A 14,460-nucleotide genomic window follows, 5' to 3' on the forward strand; every position below is an offset into this window, starting at 1 on the left:
TCTTTCAATCTTTTTTCCCCATTTCTTTTTTTTGTTTTTTTTTTTTTTTTGAGACGGAGTCTCGCTCTGTCACCCAGGCTGGAGTGCAGTGGCCGGATCTCAGCTCACTGCAAGCTCCACCTCCCGGGTTTACGCCATTCTCCTGCCTCAGCCTCCCGAGTAGCTGGGACTACAGGCGCCTGCCACCTCGCCCGGCTAAGTTTTTGTATTTTTAGTAGAGATGGGGTTTCACTGTGTTAGCCAGGATGATCTCGATCTCCTGACCTCGTGATCCGCCCGTCTCGGCCTCCCAAAGTGCTGGGATTACAGGCTTGAGCCACCGCGCCCGCCCGGCTTCCCCATTTCTTTGGCAGACATTTTTATTTGTCTTGGAAGAGTAGGCGAAGAGCTGTTTTTAGGACTCTTTGAAAGGGTACAATATGGATGACAGTCTTGGCTAATGGTAACCAGATCCAGGGAGCCGGGGTCAGTGTGAGCTGGAATCAGTTCAAATTAGCAAAGCACTGGTACTCGGTGGCAGGAATACAAGTGACCACAAATTGTTCAACACATCTGGAAAGGGATACTGACATCATCCTCAGAATCTGTGGGGAATACACATAGCCCGTAAGACGCATTCCTCTTTGACCCTATAAAGATTCTTTGAAGAATAATACCCTTAGCAATTTTCTAGCCGGCTTGCCTGCTTATTTATCTTTGAGGACAACATGCCTCGTGGAGCTCCACAGTCCCCAGAGGATTCTGCATTTGAAAGTGCTGAAGCTGAGAGACTGGGTCTTGGTGGACCCCAAGAGGTCTGCTTTTCCTCTACTCATTGTTCCTTTTTTTTCCCGGCAACTGGCATTGCTGTTTAAATGGGTTGTTCTTTGCCGTTTAAGTTGTTTGGTAGTGGTGTGTCAGGATTTGGGTTTTCTGAATACTTTCCCAGCTGGTGACTTGAGTGGTGGTTGGGGAGGAGCTGTTTTAGGGCTGTTCTGGAGCTATTGAGTTAGATGTATGGATACTCACAGCTCGTCTGTTGAGGAGAATGCTGTTCTCATTGTGCTGCCTTTGGTGGTGCTGTGTGTGGCCCTTTAGATGTGGGTGGAGGTGAGTTGGGGCAGTTAATGAGATCTTTTTTTTTAGGTGCTTTTGATAAAGTAGCCTGCACTACAGGATTCATTGTGACTTTTTTCCTTAACCTGCGCGTATTTCTCTGCTAGCCTTTGCTCTCTTTCTCATGCCTTTGATTTTCCCAGCACCTCTTGGTTGAATTTACATAAGTGCTCTGCTGTGGTTTAAGTGTGTCCCCCAAAGTTTATGTGCTGGAAACTCAATCCTCAATGCAACAGTTGGGATGTGGGGCCTAATAAGAGAGCCCTCACGAATGAGTTAATGTTGTTATTATGGTAATAGATAAGTAACCACAGAGTGGTCTTATTATAAAAGAGAGTTCAGCCCCTTTTGCCCTCTTGCTGTCTTGCACTCTGTTGTCCTTCTGCCTTCTGTCGTGGGATGATGCAGCAAGAAGATCCCTACTAGATGCAGGCCCCTCAACCTTGGATTTCATAGCATCCAGAACTATAAGAAATAAAGTTTCTTCCTTTCCCCTTTTCCTTTCCTTTCCTTTCTGTTCTGTTCTGTTCCGTTCCATTCCATTCCTTCCATTCCCGTCGCTTCCCTTCCCTTCCCTTCCCTGTTCTTCCGTTCTCTTCCCTTCCCCCCCCCCTCTCTCTCCCCCTCCCACCTTCCTTCCCTTCCTCCTTCCCTCTTTCCCTTCCTTCTCTTCCTTCCCTTCCCTTCCTTCCCTTCCTCCCCTTCCTCCTTCCCGCCTTCCCTTTTTTCCCTCCTTCCCTCCCTTCCCTCCCTTCCCTTCCCTTCCCTCCCTCCCTCCCTCCCTCCCTTCCTTCCTTCCTTCTTTTTTTCCTTCTCGTAAATTATGCGGTCTGTGGCATTCTTTTATAGCAGCATGAAATGGACAAAGACTGACTCCATTTTCAAGAGCAAGCCCTTTTGTAGTTTCTGAGCCAATTATGACTACAAAGGAAGTTCTGTAGGTAGCCTCAGATCCACCACCTAGGAAGCATGCTACCAAGCAGTCCTAGCATCTAGGATTCGATCAAGTGCTGGGCAACATGATACCTCTGCAATTTAGCACCTCCCTATGTACCTCCAGTTAGCTCAGCCCATCAGGGCTAAAACTACCCCTCATATCCTAGTGTCTCTTGTAGGCAGAAGCCTTGCCTAAACCCTAAGCTGCTTGGCTCACATTCTGTCTTGTGCTTTTTTTGTAGGGGGTTCAAACATACACAAAAGAAATAGGATGAACCTCCATGTACCCAACCCTCCGATTAAGCAGTTACCTCCATTTTTCCAGATTTGTTTCATCTACTTTCATCTCCCTAAAAATTTATGTTTGTAAGGGAAAAACTGAATAAATAGCTCCACGCTACCTCTCATTTTAAGTCACTTTTCAGAGTAGTAAGTTAGTGACCTAGTAACCTTCCCTTTAGTGACCAATAGTTTTTTTTTCTGAATATCATCATGAACTCATAGATTATTGTTTGCATTTGATGTATTTCAGGCCATTGTTGTCTTTATTGTTTTGGATGCTTACATTGTCTCATCGAGGTTAATAATTATCTCTTCAAGTTGACTCTCCTGTCTTTTTGATGTGATGCTGTTGGACTTTGATGACCTCCTTGCTTTCTGTCAAAAAAGATGTTCCAGGATCAATATACTGTACCATACATGGAGTCAGCCATTTCTCTAGGGGGCCTTAATTCCTTTTAGTAGAGAACACAGTTTGGGGTCTTGGACTGAATGACTTTTGTGAACCTCCTCTTCTGAGACTACAGCCTGCCTCCCTGCATATAACCCATTTGGAGCTCTTGCTGGGCACCAGCAGATCTCCTGAAACTGCTATATAGTTCTGCCTCACTCTTACAAAGATTCATCTCTTGAGAGTTTTGTGCTCTGTCCCCAGATATAGTCTTTCTGGTTCTGAAGCTTTTGTTTCAGTCCCCCTGAATTCCACCAGCCCTATGCATGCCATACCTTGGATTGCTAACCCAACCCCAGTGGAGCCTCTTTGGTTAGAATAGTTGCCACACCCCGTGCCTAGTACTCTAGTAAACAAGGTTCTACCTGGGCTTAGGTTAACTTTTGCTCCTTTGGGCCCTGTGTTCTACCAGCATTTCATTTATCTGAAACTCCCCCCTCACCTCCAGACCTTAATTGTTCTTTAATGGTTTACTGCTGCTTCCTGGGTTCTCAAGAACCCAGTTCAGGAGTTTCTGTTTTAGTTTGAGATCTTACAGGCCTGTCTCATCAGGTTGGTGTCAGTCCAGCTAGGATTAGGCAGAATTGGGTGGGGGTTGTAGTGCATTTTTGGCCCAGCATGTACCTGTCTGACTAATTATGTGTCTTTTCTTTCCTGTTGCAATTCATGGGCCTTAGCATCTTCTGAATGGTGTTTAGTGGGTCATCCTGTTGATTTCCTGCTAGGGAGTAGCATACTCTGGCTCTGTACCATTGGCCAAGGGACTTAAGGATAGATGACAGGCTGCAGTTTTGTTAAATGGAACAATATGAAGAGATGGCATTTTGGCAGCAGGGCCTATTTGAATGGTTGGTCCTTTGTCCCTGTGTTGATATAGGCAGATCCTTGACGGGAATTTGGAATGATCCCAAATATTGTAGATCACTGGTACATCAAGTTATCCTCAAGGCTGTCTTTCTAACAGTCTTGAATGATATTTTGTGAATCTTTGGAGATTCTCTGTGTAGGGTTTAATCGTTTAGTTTTTTTAGTCGTGCCTGTTTAGTTTCTTTGCAAAGAAATAAGAAATCTGAAAGAGATGGCAGGCATTAGGGAAAAAAGCCAGGAGCCTTGTTCCCCCACCCTCTACTTAGGTGCTGGAACTGTACTCATAGGTGAGTAGTGAGGAGCTGGGCCCAAGCACATTAATCCTAGATGTAGCTCTGCTTTGCGCTCGCTCCAGTACTTGTATCAAATTCACTTCAAGTCACTCAGAGTAGTATGTAGAGGAGTCATTCAGGAGCGTGCTTATACTTCATTATATCAAATGGGAGATCCTGTAATCTATAGCCTATTATTTCTGGAGTCTGGAGATGGCTCTGCATAAGCTTTGCTGAAGCAGATTTTATTACATTAGAAGAGAACCTAGCTGGCTGCATCGTACACTGGAAGCTTTTAGATGCTAATAAGGAGGTCACAGAACGTAAAGGTCACAGAATGACTCTGGAATCCATTCCCTGCCAAGAAAGAATTATGACGCTCTAGGTTGGCCTCTTTTCGTTTCCCTTTGATTTTGAGTATTAAATTATCTCCTCACTTCCCAGCTGAACAGTTTGGGAGTCTCTATTCCCTAGAAAGACTCTGGTCACATGCCCATCAGATTAAATTAGGTGATAACTCTTTGACCTTAATGAATGTTGAAGGATTTCAAAGGGCTAATGGAAATTCTTCTAGAAGTAATTGCAACCTCCGCCTTTTCTGGGTTCAAGTGATTTTCCTGCCTCAGCCTCCGGAGTAGCTGGGATTACAGGCGTCTACCACCACGCCCAGCTAATTTTTGTAGTTTTAGTAGAGGCGGGGTTTCACCATGTTGGCCAGGTTTGACCTCAGATGATCCATCCGCCTCGGCCTCCCAAAGTGCTGAGATTACAGGCGTGAGCCACCGCGCCTGGTTAAACTCCAGTTTTTTTCGTGTTCCCTGCATAGGTCAAGGTCTTAGGGAGTGATTCATTCTAGCAGAACTCCCTGGATTTTAAGGCAGGTGTTCCATTTATTAATTGACAAAGGAGGCATATTTCTCCCCTGGTAACCTGAAGATTTAGGTTGTTTTCCCAGGGACTCTGTTTTCACTGTGAGGGTTCTTGGAAACTAAGCAGAGGATGAGGAAAAGGCTGTGAACAAGCTTGCTGGTCTCTCCCTGTCCTATAAAAGAGCATACTTCTTCTGTAACCAGAAGACCCTTTTGATTAGTCAAGGCTGGGCAGACTGAGATGAGGGGTGTGTGTGTGTTGTGTGTGTGTGTGTGTGTGTGTCTGTGTGTGTGTGTGTGTGTGTGTGTGTTGAGACAGGGTCTCACTCTGTCACCCAGGCTGGAGTTCTGTGGTGAGATCAGAGCTCACTGCAGCTTCTACTTCCTGGGCTCAAGCGATCCTCCTATTTCAGCCTCCAGAGTAGCGTGGAGTATAGGAATGTGTTACCACACCCAGCTCATTTCCTAATTTTTTGTAGAGATGAGGTTTCACTGTGTTGCCCAGGCTGGTCTTGAACTCCTGGCCTCACGGGATCCTCCTGCCTTTGTCTCCCAGTGGCTGGCATTATAGGTATGAGCCACCTCACCTGACCTGCAATGATTTTTCAACAATATACTTTCTCTTTTACAGAGCCACTTAAGCTAAAGATTCCCTTGAGAACAAGTACTGTCCTGTGGTTTCATGGCCTTTCTTCCATTTGTGGTTCTTGCCAAGTGGAATTTCAATGACATCTTATCAAGATGGATAAACCCAAGTTTCCCAGTGCTGGAATAGAGAAAATGGATGGACAAGTAAGTCCTACTCAGCACCCATAGCCCAGGCATGGGGACCTCAACACACCTGAGCCCCAGACGTCACCTTTCATTGTGAGTAGCTCTGAGATGACACTTCTGGTTGGTAAATGCCTACTGGCAATAGTTTATATAACAGCAAGGGAAGGAATAAATAGTCACCAAAACGTTTTCTGTCCCCAACTCCAGCATTAATTGGATTAGATAGTTATTTTATGAAAAATTTTCCTATGCCAGTCCTGACCATATCTTCAAGTGAACAGAAAAATTCTATTAAAAAGTGAACCTTCTGTCTCACTCTGTTGCCCAGACTGGACTGCAGTAGTGCAATTATGGCTCACTGCAGCCTCAACCTCCTGGGTTCAAGCAGTCCTCCTGCCTCAACCTCACAGGTAGCTGGGACTACAGGTGCTTGTCACCGCACCTCACTAATTTTTCCATTTTTAAAATATTTGGATTCCACAGGACTGACTTCGAAAACTTGAGTACGCATGGATTTTGGTATACACAGAAATGGGGTAGCTGGAATTAATCCCCCCATATGCCAAGGGACAAATTGTATCTGTTTTTACAATTATACTGTAGGATACATTATGTTCCATGACAATGGTAATTTTTAATGACAATTTTTAATTGAGTGAAATTACCATAAAAATAATAATTTGCTGAGCTGTTACTAGGTGCCTATAAGTACCACAGGTTTTTTAAATTCCCCATATCTCTTCCTTATTTCACTTAACCACTCTATCTTAAATTACTCATGCTTGCTTCAGTGGCACATGTACTTAAGTTGGAACAATAGGCCTCTGTGAAAGAATGACATGCAAATTTGTGAAGCATTCCATATTTTTTAAAAAATGAGAAAAAAATTACTCCCAGATTTTCACTGTGTTTGTGCATATCACCTTTTGTTTAGGTTGAATTATATCCAAAGATGATATTTCCGGAAGTGAGATTACTGTGAGTGACAGGGTATGAGCATTCTTATTACCCTTGATGTAAATTGCCAAGCTTTCAGGCATGGTGGCTGTCAGCCTATAATTCCAGCACTTTGGGAGGCTGAGGTAGGAGGATTGCTTGAGGTCAGGAGTTGGAGGTATTATAATTTAACAAGTTACTTTCTGTGTGATAAATAAAAGACTTCATATTACTTTGTCACCTTTTTTTTTTTTTTTTTTGAGACATAGTCTCGCTCTGTCGCCCAGGCTCTAGTGCAGTGGTATGATCTTGGTTCACTGCAACCTCTGCCTCCCAGGTTCAAGCAATTCTGCCTCAGCCTCCTGAGTAGCTGAGATTGCAGGCACACACCACCACCCCTGGCTAATTTTTGTATTTTTAGTAGAGATGGGGTTTCACCGTATTGATCAGGCTGGTCGCAAACTCCTGACCTCGTGATCTACCCGCCTCAGCCTCCCAAAGTGCTGGATTACAGGCGTGAGCCACGTACCCGGCCTATTTGTCACACGTTTTATCTTTCCTTGTGTTAGCTTCTTAGCTTTCTTTCTTTCTTGTCCCTTTTTTTTTTTTTTTTTTTTTTTTTGAGATGAAGTCTCGCTCTGTCTCCCAGGCTTGAGTGTAGTGGCACAGTCTCAACTCACTGCAGTCTTGACCTCCTGGTCTCAGGTGATCCTTCCACCTCAGTACTTGGGTTTATGGGCACATGCCACTATGCCTGGCCAATTTTTTTTTAATTTTTAGTAGAGACGAGGTCTTGCTTTGTTTCTTAGGCTGGTCTGGGACTCCTGGCCTCAAGCAATCCCCCCACCACCCCCTCCCAAAATACTAGTATTATAAGCGTGAGCCACCATGCCTGGGCTGTCCATGTCTTTTCCATTTATTTATGGAATTAATTTGTCTTTTACTAATGCGATGATCTGTTTAATCTTTTATTAAATTATAAAAACAGTAAATACTTTTAAATAAATAAGTGAAAAATTTCCTTCAGTCTTTAGACCCATAATCTTATCTCAGGAAATAATTGCTATTGAGAAAATGGGCCATATCCTTCAAGACACATACATGGTGATTGAACATCACTTCACATTTTCATATTTCGTGGACATTTGTGCCAATACCTATTGATCTATCTTAATCCTTTTCATGGTTGCATAATATTTTGTTATATAGATGTATCACAGTTTACTCATCAGCTGCTGTAGGCACTTAGGCTCCTTCTAATATTTTCTTTGAGTTCTTTATATAATTAAAAATTAACCCCCTCAGCCAGGTGTGAGGTCACACCTCTGTGGTGTTACAGGCAGGTCACACCTGTAATCTCAGCACTTTGGAAGGTTTAAGTGGGAGAACTGCCTGAGTGTGGGAGATCACCACCAGCCTGGTCAACATAGCGACACTTTGTCTCTACTAAAAATTAAAAAAATATTGAGGTACACATTGCACTGTACACCTATAGTCCCAGCTACTGGGGAGGCTAAGACTGGAGGATCACTTGAGCCTAGAAGGTTGAGGCTGCAGTAAGCTATGATCACACCACTGCACTTTAGCTTTGGTAAGAGCAAGACTGTTTCTTAAATAAAATAAAAATTAGATGGGAATATTGCTCGAGCCCTGGAGGTTGAGGCTTCAGCTAACTGTGATTGCACCACTGCAGTCCAGCCTAGGCGATAGAGCAAGACCCTTTTTCTAAAAATAAAATAAAATGTAACCTTCTGTTATATTTCCCAGTAACACTTTCCCTCCTATGTTTCTGCTGGAAGCCCTTGCATTTTGTTTGTTTTTCACATACCATTTAAAACTTTTAAGTACTGATGTCTGTCTGTGTCATCCCTCTTTTTTCTTTTCTTTTTTTTTTTTTTTTTTAAAGAATGTGTTTTTGTCACTCCAGCTGGATCTACCATGAAAGACTTCTGAATCCAGGAAGAGAGACTGACTGGGCAACATGTTATCCAGGTACGAAAAGACTTGGACTATAACTCAGAAATGATCAAGTAATAGTGCGTGCATCAAGTGCAATGGGAAGCTCTTCTGGAGGGTGAGAGAAGCTTCCAGTTAAGGTGACATTGAAGCCAGGTCCTGAAAGATGAGGAAGAGTTGTATGAGAGTGGGGAGGGAAGAGGGACGTGGAGGGATGAGGAATGGGCTGGGATGGGATGGAGTGAGCAGCCCAGGCAGGGAAACCAGCACTGTACAGACCTGGACAATGAAGATGGCACATTTTGTTCAGGGAATGGTGAATTAAGTGTGGCAGGAATGCTTTGTAGAGACAGTAATTTGCTTGTATGGAATTTTGCCCGAGACCTCATTACAGTTTCTAAGTTTTTGTGTTATCATGCATCACTGTCCTTGTCAAAGAGTGTGATGATCACAATAACATCAAGCATAGTATTTCATTAATTCTCACAAAAATAGGTAGGTGCCACAGTTATCCCCATTTTATGCATGAAATGATGAAGACCTGGGGTTAATGAGCGATTTGCCCAAGCTCACATGGATATTAAGACTGAATCAAATGTTAGGTCTGGTCTGACTTTAATGCTTGCCTTGTTCATGAGCACCGTGCATTGTCTCTCCTATGCAGTTAAGCAGGTAGACAGGTGAGAGAAGAACTCATGTTTTTCTCTACTCACACACTTCTAACCAAATGTGTGTGTGGAGTTTCTACAGCAGTTCTCCAGCTCTCTGGATACCAACTGCGTATTCCACAATTCCATTCCAACACTACCTGGGGTTAGTGCAGACCTCACAGGTTAGGGGCTCAGTCCCACAAGACCACCCTTACTTCAGATGCCAATGGCAAGTCCTAGGTTGTCACCTGTATTTCGACCAACCAGTTAGAAATCAGGGTTTCCCATGACTCTCTTCTTCAGTTTAGTTATTTGCTAGAACAACTCACAGAACTTAGAAAAACAGGTTTTTCCTTTTCTTTCTTTCTTTTTTTTTAAAAGACAGGGCCTTGCTCTGTTGTCCAGGCTGGCGTGCAGTGGTGCAATCATAGCTCATTGAAGCCTCAACCTCCAGGGCTCAAGTGATTCTCCTGTCTCAGCCTCTCAAGTAGCTGGAATTACAGGGTTCCCACCACCACATCTGGCTAATTTCTTTTATTTTTTGTATAGATGGGGTCTTGTTATGTTGCCCAAGCTGGTCTCAAATTCCTAGACTCAAGTGATTTCCCCCCACCTCTGCCTCCCAAAGTGCTAGGATTACAGGCATGAGCCACCTCATCTGGCCAGCTTATTTTCTGTTACTGGCTCAATGTAAAGGCTCCATCTCAGGAACAGCCAGTGAAAGAGATGCACAGGGCAAGGTAAGTGGGGAGGGGCACAGAGCTTCCATGCCCTCTGTTGAGCACACTACCCTCCCAGCACCTCCTTGTGTTCAGCGACACAGAAGTTCTCCAAACCCTGTTGTTTGGGTTTTTATGGAGGCATGATTGATTGACCATTGGTAGCTAAGTCAATCTCCAGTCCCTTTTGCCTCCTGGAGTTCGGCAGGTGAGGCTGAAAGTTCCAAGCCTCAAGAAATGTGGTTGGGGCTGGGCGCAGTGGCTCATGCCTGTAATCCTAGCACTTTGGGAGGCCGAGGCGTGCAGATCACTTGAGGTCAGGATTTTGAAACCAGCCTGACCAACATGGTGAAACCCCATCTCTACTAAAAATACAAAAATTAGCTGGGCGTTGTGGCACATCCCTATAATTCCAGCTACTCAGGAGGCCGAGGTAGGAGAATTGCTTGAACCTGGGAGGCGGAGGTTGCAGTGAGCTGAGATTGTGCCATTGCACTCCAGCCTGGACTACAAGAGCCAAACTCCGTTTAAAAAAAAAATGTGGTTGGTTCCTCTGGCAGCCAGCCCTCCTCCTGAAGCAGTCTGGGAGCTTGCAGCCACTCTGTCAGCTCAACAGCATCCCACATGCATTCTTACCATGCTGCAGATCTGAAAGACCTCAGAGGCCCTTGTGTCAGGAAACTGGGACTAAGACTGAATATTAAAACAGGAAATGCTCCTATTACCTCCGTCACTAAGGACTTTATAAGAGCTTTAGAAGTTCTATGCCAGGAACCAGGGGCAGAGACCAAATGTATATTTCTTTTCTTACATTTGAGACAGAGTCTCGCTCTGCCACTGAGGCTGGAGTGCAGTGATGTGATCATAGCTCACTGCAGCTTTGACCTCCTAGGCTAAAGCAATCCTCCACCTTAGCCTCTCCAGTAGCTGGAACTACAGGCGTGCATCACCATGTCCAGCTGATTTTAATTTGAATTTTATAAAGGCGGGGGTCTTCCTATGTTCCCCAGGCTGGTCTCGAACTCTTGGCCTCAAGCGTTCCTTTCTCTTTGGCCTCCCAAAGTGTTGGGATTACAGTTGGGAGCCCCCATGCCCACCAATCAAGGATCTTTATAAGAGAAAGGAGGAGGTAGGAGAGTCAGAATTAGAGAAGGAGATGTGGTGATGGAAGAAGAGGTCAGAGAGGGAGATTTGAAGATGCTGCACTTCTGGCCTTGAATATGGAGTCAGGGGCCATCTTCAAGATGAGTCAAGGAATGGGGGTGGCTTCTAGAAGCTGGAAAAGGCAAGGGAGCACATTCTCTCTAGAGCCTTCAGAAGGAATGCAGCCCTTCTGACACCTGACTTTAGCCGTAATAGACCTAGTTGGGCTTCTGGACCCCAGAACTGTAAGGTGGTAGATTTGTGGTGTTTCAAGCCGCTAAATATAGGGTAGTTTGTTGTAGCAGCAAGAAAAAGTGAACATGAAGCTGGGGCTTTATGTTACAGTTGCTCATGCCTGTAATCCCAGCACTTTGGGAGGCTGAGGTAGGAGGATCGCTTGAGCCCAGGAGCTTAAGACCAGCCTGGACAACATAATGAGACCTCATGTCTAAAAAAGTTTTTTTTAAAAAAGGCTGGGCGCGGTGGCTCACATTTGTGATCCCAACACTTATAGGAGGCTGAGGGGGTTGGATCATGAGGTCAGAAGTTCAAGACCAGCCTGGCCAAGATGGTGAAACCCCATCTCTACTAAAAATACAAAAATTAGCCAGGTGTGGTGCCTGTAATCCCAGCTACTCGGGAAGCTGAGGCAGAGAATCACTTGAACCTGAAAGGCAGACTTTGCAGCGAGCCGAGATCGCGTTGTTACACTTCAGCCTGGATGACTGCGACTCTGTCTCAAAAAAAAAAAAAAAAAAAAAAAAAAAATTGCCAGACATTGTGGCATGCAGCTGTAGTCTCAGTTCCTAGGGAGGCTGAGGCGGGAGGATTGTTTAAGCCCGGGAGGTTGAGGTTGCTGTGAGCTATGATTGCACCACTGTACTCCAGCCTGGGCAATAGAGCAAGACCTTGTTTCAAAAAGAAAGAAAGAAATGAGCATGATGGGAATGGGGACAAAGGGCAATGTTGAGTAGAGTGGTCAGTGTTGGCCTCATAAGTGAATATTGAGCAAAAGTTTGAGGCAGATGATGGAGCTGGCCAAGGTGCTGAGGGAAGAGCTCTGTAGGCTGAGTCAACAGGATAAAGGCATTAGGAGGAAACTCCCTGGTGTGTCTGAGGCTCTGGAAGGAGGCCAGTGGAGCAAAGAGAGAGAGGGAGCGAAGTTGGCGAGGAGGCCAGGGAGTTGCTGGGCTGGGATCGGTACAGATCGTGTAAGCCCTGGGACGCTATTCCTGGGGCTTTGGCTTTTACTCTGACTAAAATGGGAACCACCGAGGGGTTCTGAGCAGAGAGGCGACATGATCTGTCTCCTGATTTAAAGCACACCCTGGCTGCCAAGTTGAGAAAGACTCTGGGAAGATTTGTGTAGAAGCATGGGGGCCAAGCTGTGGCAACATCCCAGTGAGAGATGATAGTGGTCCTGACCTGGTGCACAGTGGTGGTGAGAGATGGTCAGAGCCTGGATACATGTTGAAGTCAGTCAATAGGATTTCCTGACAGACTGGATGTGAGCTGTGAGAGAAGGCAGGGGTCAAGGTTGAGTTTGATTCTAATTGAATTATTAAGTAATTAAAAAAAAAAAACCCTACTGCCTTTCCCAATCCTACCAAGTAAAGGATGCTAGATAAAAAAAATCCTAAGTCAGGCCAGGGGCAGTGGCTCACACGTATAGTTCCAACAGTTTGAGAGGTAGAGATGGGAGTATGTTTTAAGGCCATGAGTTTGAGAGCAGCCTGGGCAACATAATAAGACCTCCTCTCTACAAAAATAAAAGAAAGAAATTTAATAAAATAAAATAAATATAGCGGCGCATGGTGGTGTATACCTACTCAGGAGGCTGAGGTGGGCAGATCTCTTGAGGCTAGGAGTTTGAGGCCAGCTTGGGCCACATATTAAGACTTCTCTCTCTAAAAAAATTAATAATAATTAAAAAAAAGCCTGACATGGTGGTACTTGCCTGTATTTCCAGGTATTGGGGCAGCTGAAGCAGGAGCATCTCTTGAGCCCAGTTGGTCAAGGCTGCAGTGAGCTATGATTATACCACTGCACTCCATCCTGGGTGACACAGTGGGACCCTGTCTCAAAATACAAATACAAATGAAATGAAATCCCAAGTCAGACCAGACCCTTCTAGGCTATGTAGGCCTTGCAACCACATAGCTGCATGATCGGGTTTGTGTGGCTGTGGATGAGGAGACCCCTGCCCAACTGTTGTTGGCTTTATAATCAGTTTATTTTTCAGTATAGTAATCAAATATATTTCATCATACTTGACGGTCTCAGATATGTGTGGGTTTTGGAATTCCCCTTGGAACAGGTTGTAACATCTTATTTGCTCCATCATTCCATAATTTTAAAAATCTGATCATTGTTTAATAAGATCGGAATTGATATTAGACTACCTAGTCAGTTTTGATTATTGAGAAAATGAAATTGTGTTGTTTGTACTTTATCCAAGATTGGTGTCATATTGGGTAAATCTAATCAATACTTGAACAAATGCAAAATTAGAGCTTTATCATGAAAAACTATGTCATTCTTGAAGAAGATGCCATTTCTTTTTTTCTTTTTTTTGTTTAAGATAGAGTCTTGCTCTTGTCGCCCAGGCTGGAGTGCAGTGGTACAATTTTAGCTCACTGTAACTCTTGCCTTCTGGGTTGAAGCAGTTCTCCTGCCTCAGCCTCCTGAGTAGCTGGGATTATGGTTGTCCGCCACCATACCCAGCTAATTTTTGTATTTTTAGTAGAGACACGGTTTCACCATGTTGGCCAGGCTCATCTTGGACTCCTGACCTCAGGTGATCTGCCTGCCTCAGCCTCCCAAAGTGCAGGGATTACAGACGTGAGCCACCAGGCCTGGCCTCCATTTCTTTTTCGTAGTCTTTAATAAACAGCTGGTATTGTTGCAGACTTGCTATTTAGGCACTTAGGAATTTTTCACTAGAAGGCATGTAAAGAAAGACCATGGGCATTTGTAATGAATTTAGCATTCATTCTTTGCGTGACTGTCCCCAGAGCTGTAACTTTACTAATGAATTCTTTACAAACCACTTAGCTAGCAACCGAGCCTAACCAGCCACTCACCCTCGTTATTCAGTGCTCTTTTGTTCTTGTCTGTTTCTCCTCCAACTTGGCTGCACTCACAAAGTGATACAAACTTGCATTTGTTTTCCTTCCTTTTTAGAGACAGGGTCTTGCTCTGTTGCTCAGGCTGCAGTACAGTGACATGGTCATGGTTCACTGTAGCCTCAAACTCCTGGACTCAAGCAGTTCTCCCACTTCAGTCTCCGAAATAGCTGGGACTACAGGCGTGTGCCACCATGCCCAGCTAATTTTTTCATTTTTTATCATAGAGATGGGATCTTGCCAGGTTGCTCACACTAGGCTCAAAACTCCTGACCTCAAGTGATCCTCCTGACTCAGCCTCCCAAAGTGCTGGGATTACAGGCAGGCATGACTACCTGTGCTATTATTTTAAATTAATAGCTTTATTAAAATATTATTCACATGCCAT

The 14,460-nt window shown here is 44.5% G+C and overlaps 1 long non-coding RNA gene across 11 annotated transcripts in view; it reads left to right on the top strand.

Moving 5' to 3' along the window:
* Window positions 1–14,460, top strand: part of LOC126950266 (uncharacterized) — an 81,317-nt gene that overhangs the window by 53,590 nt on the left and 13,267 nt on the right. For 8 of the 11 annotated variants that reach the window (XR_007724105.1, XR_007724109.1, XR_007724108.1 and 5 more), the window contains 2 exons: window positions 5,401–5,561; window positions 8,407–8,471. This is a non-coding gene — a long non-coding RNA (uncharacterized LOC126950266). Of the gene's footprint in view, window positions 1–5,400; window positions 5,637–8,385; window positions 8,472–14,460 lie in introns of all 11 variants that reach the window. The other 3 variants (XR_007724112.1, XR_007724113.1, XR_007724114.1) reach the window with 3 other exon arrangements.

The sequence above is a fragment of the Macaca thibetana genome, chromosome 3 (assembly GCF_024542745.1).
Source record: "Macaca thibetana thibetana isolate TM-01 chromosome 3, ASM2454274v1, whole genome shotgun sequence".
NCBI lineage: Eukaryota > Metazoa > Chordata > Mammalia > Primates > Cercopithecidae > Macaca > Macaca thibetana.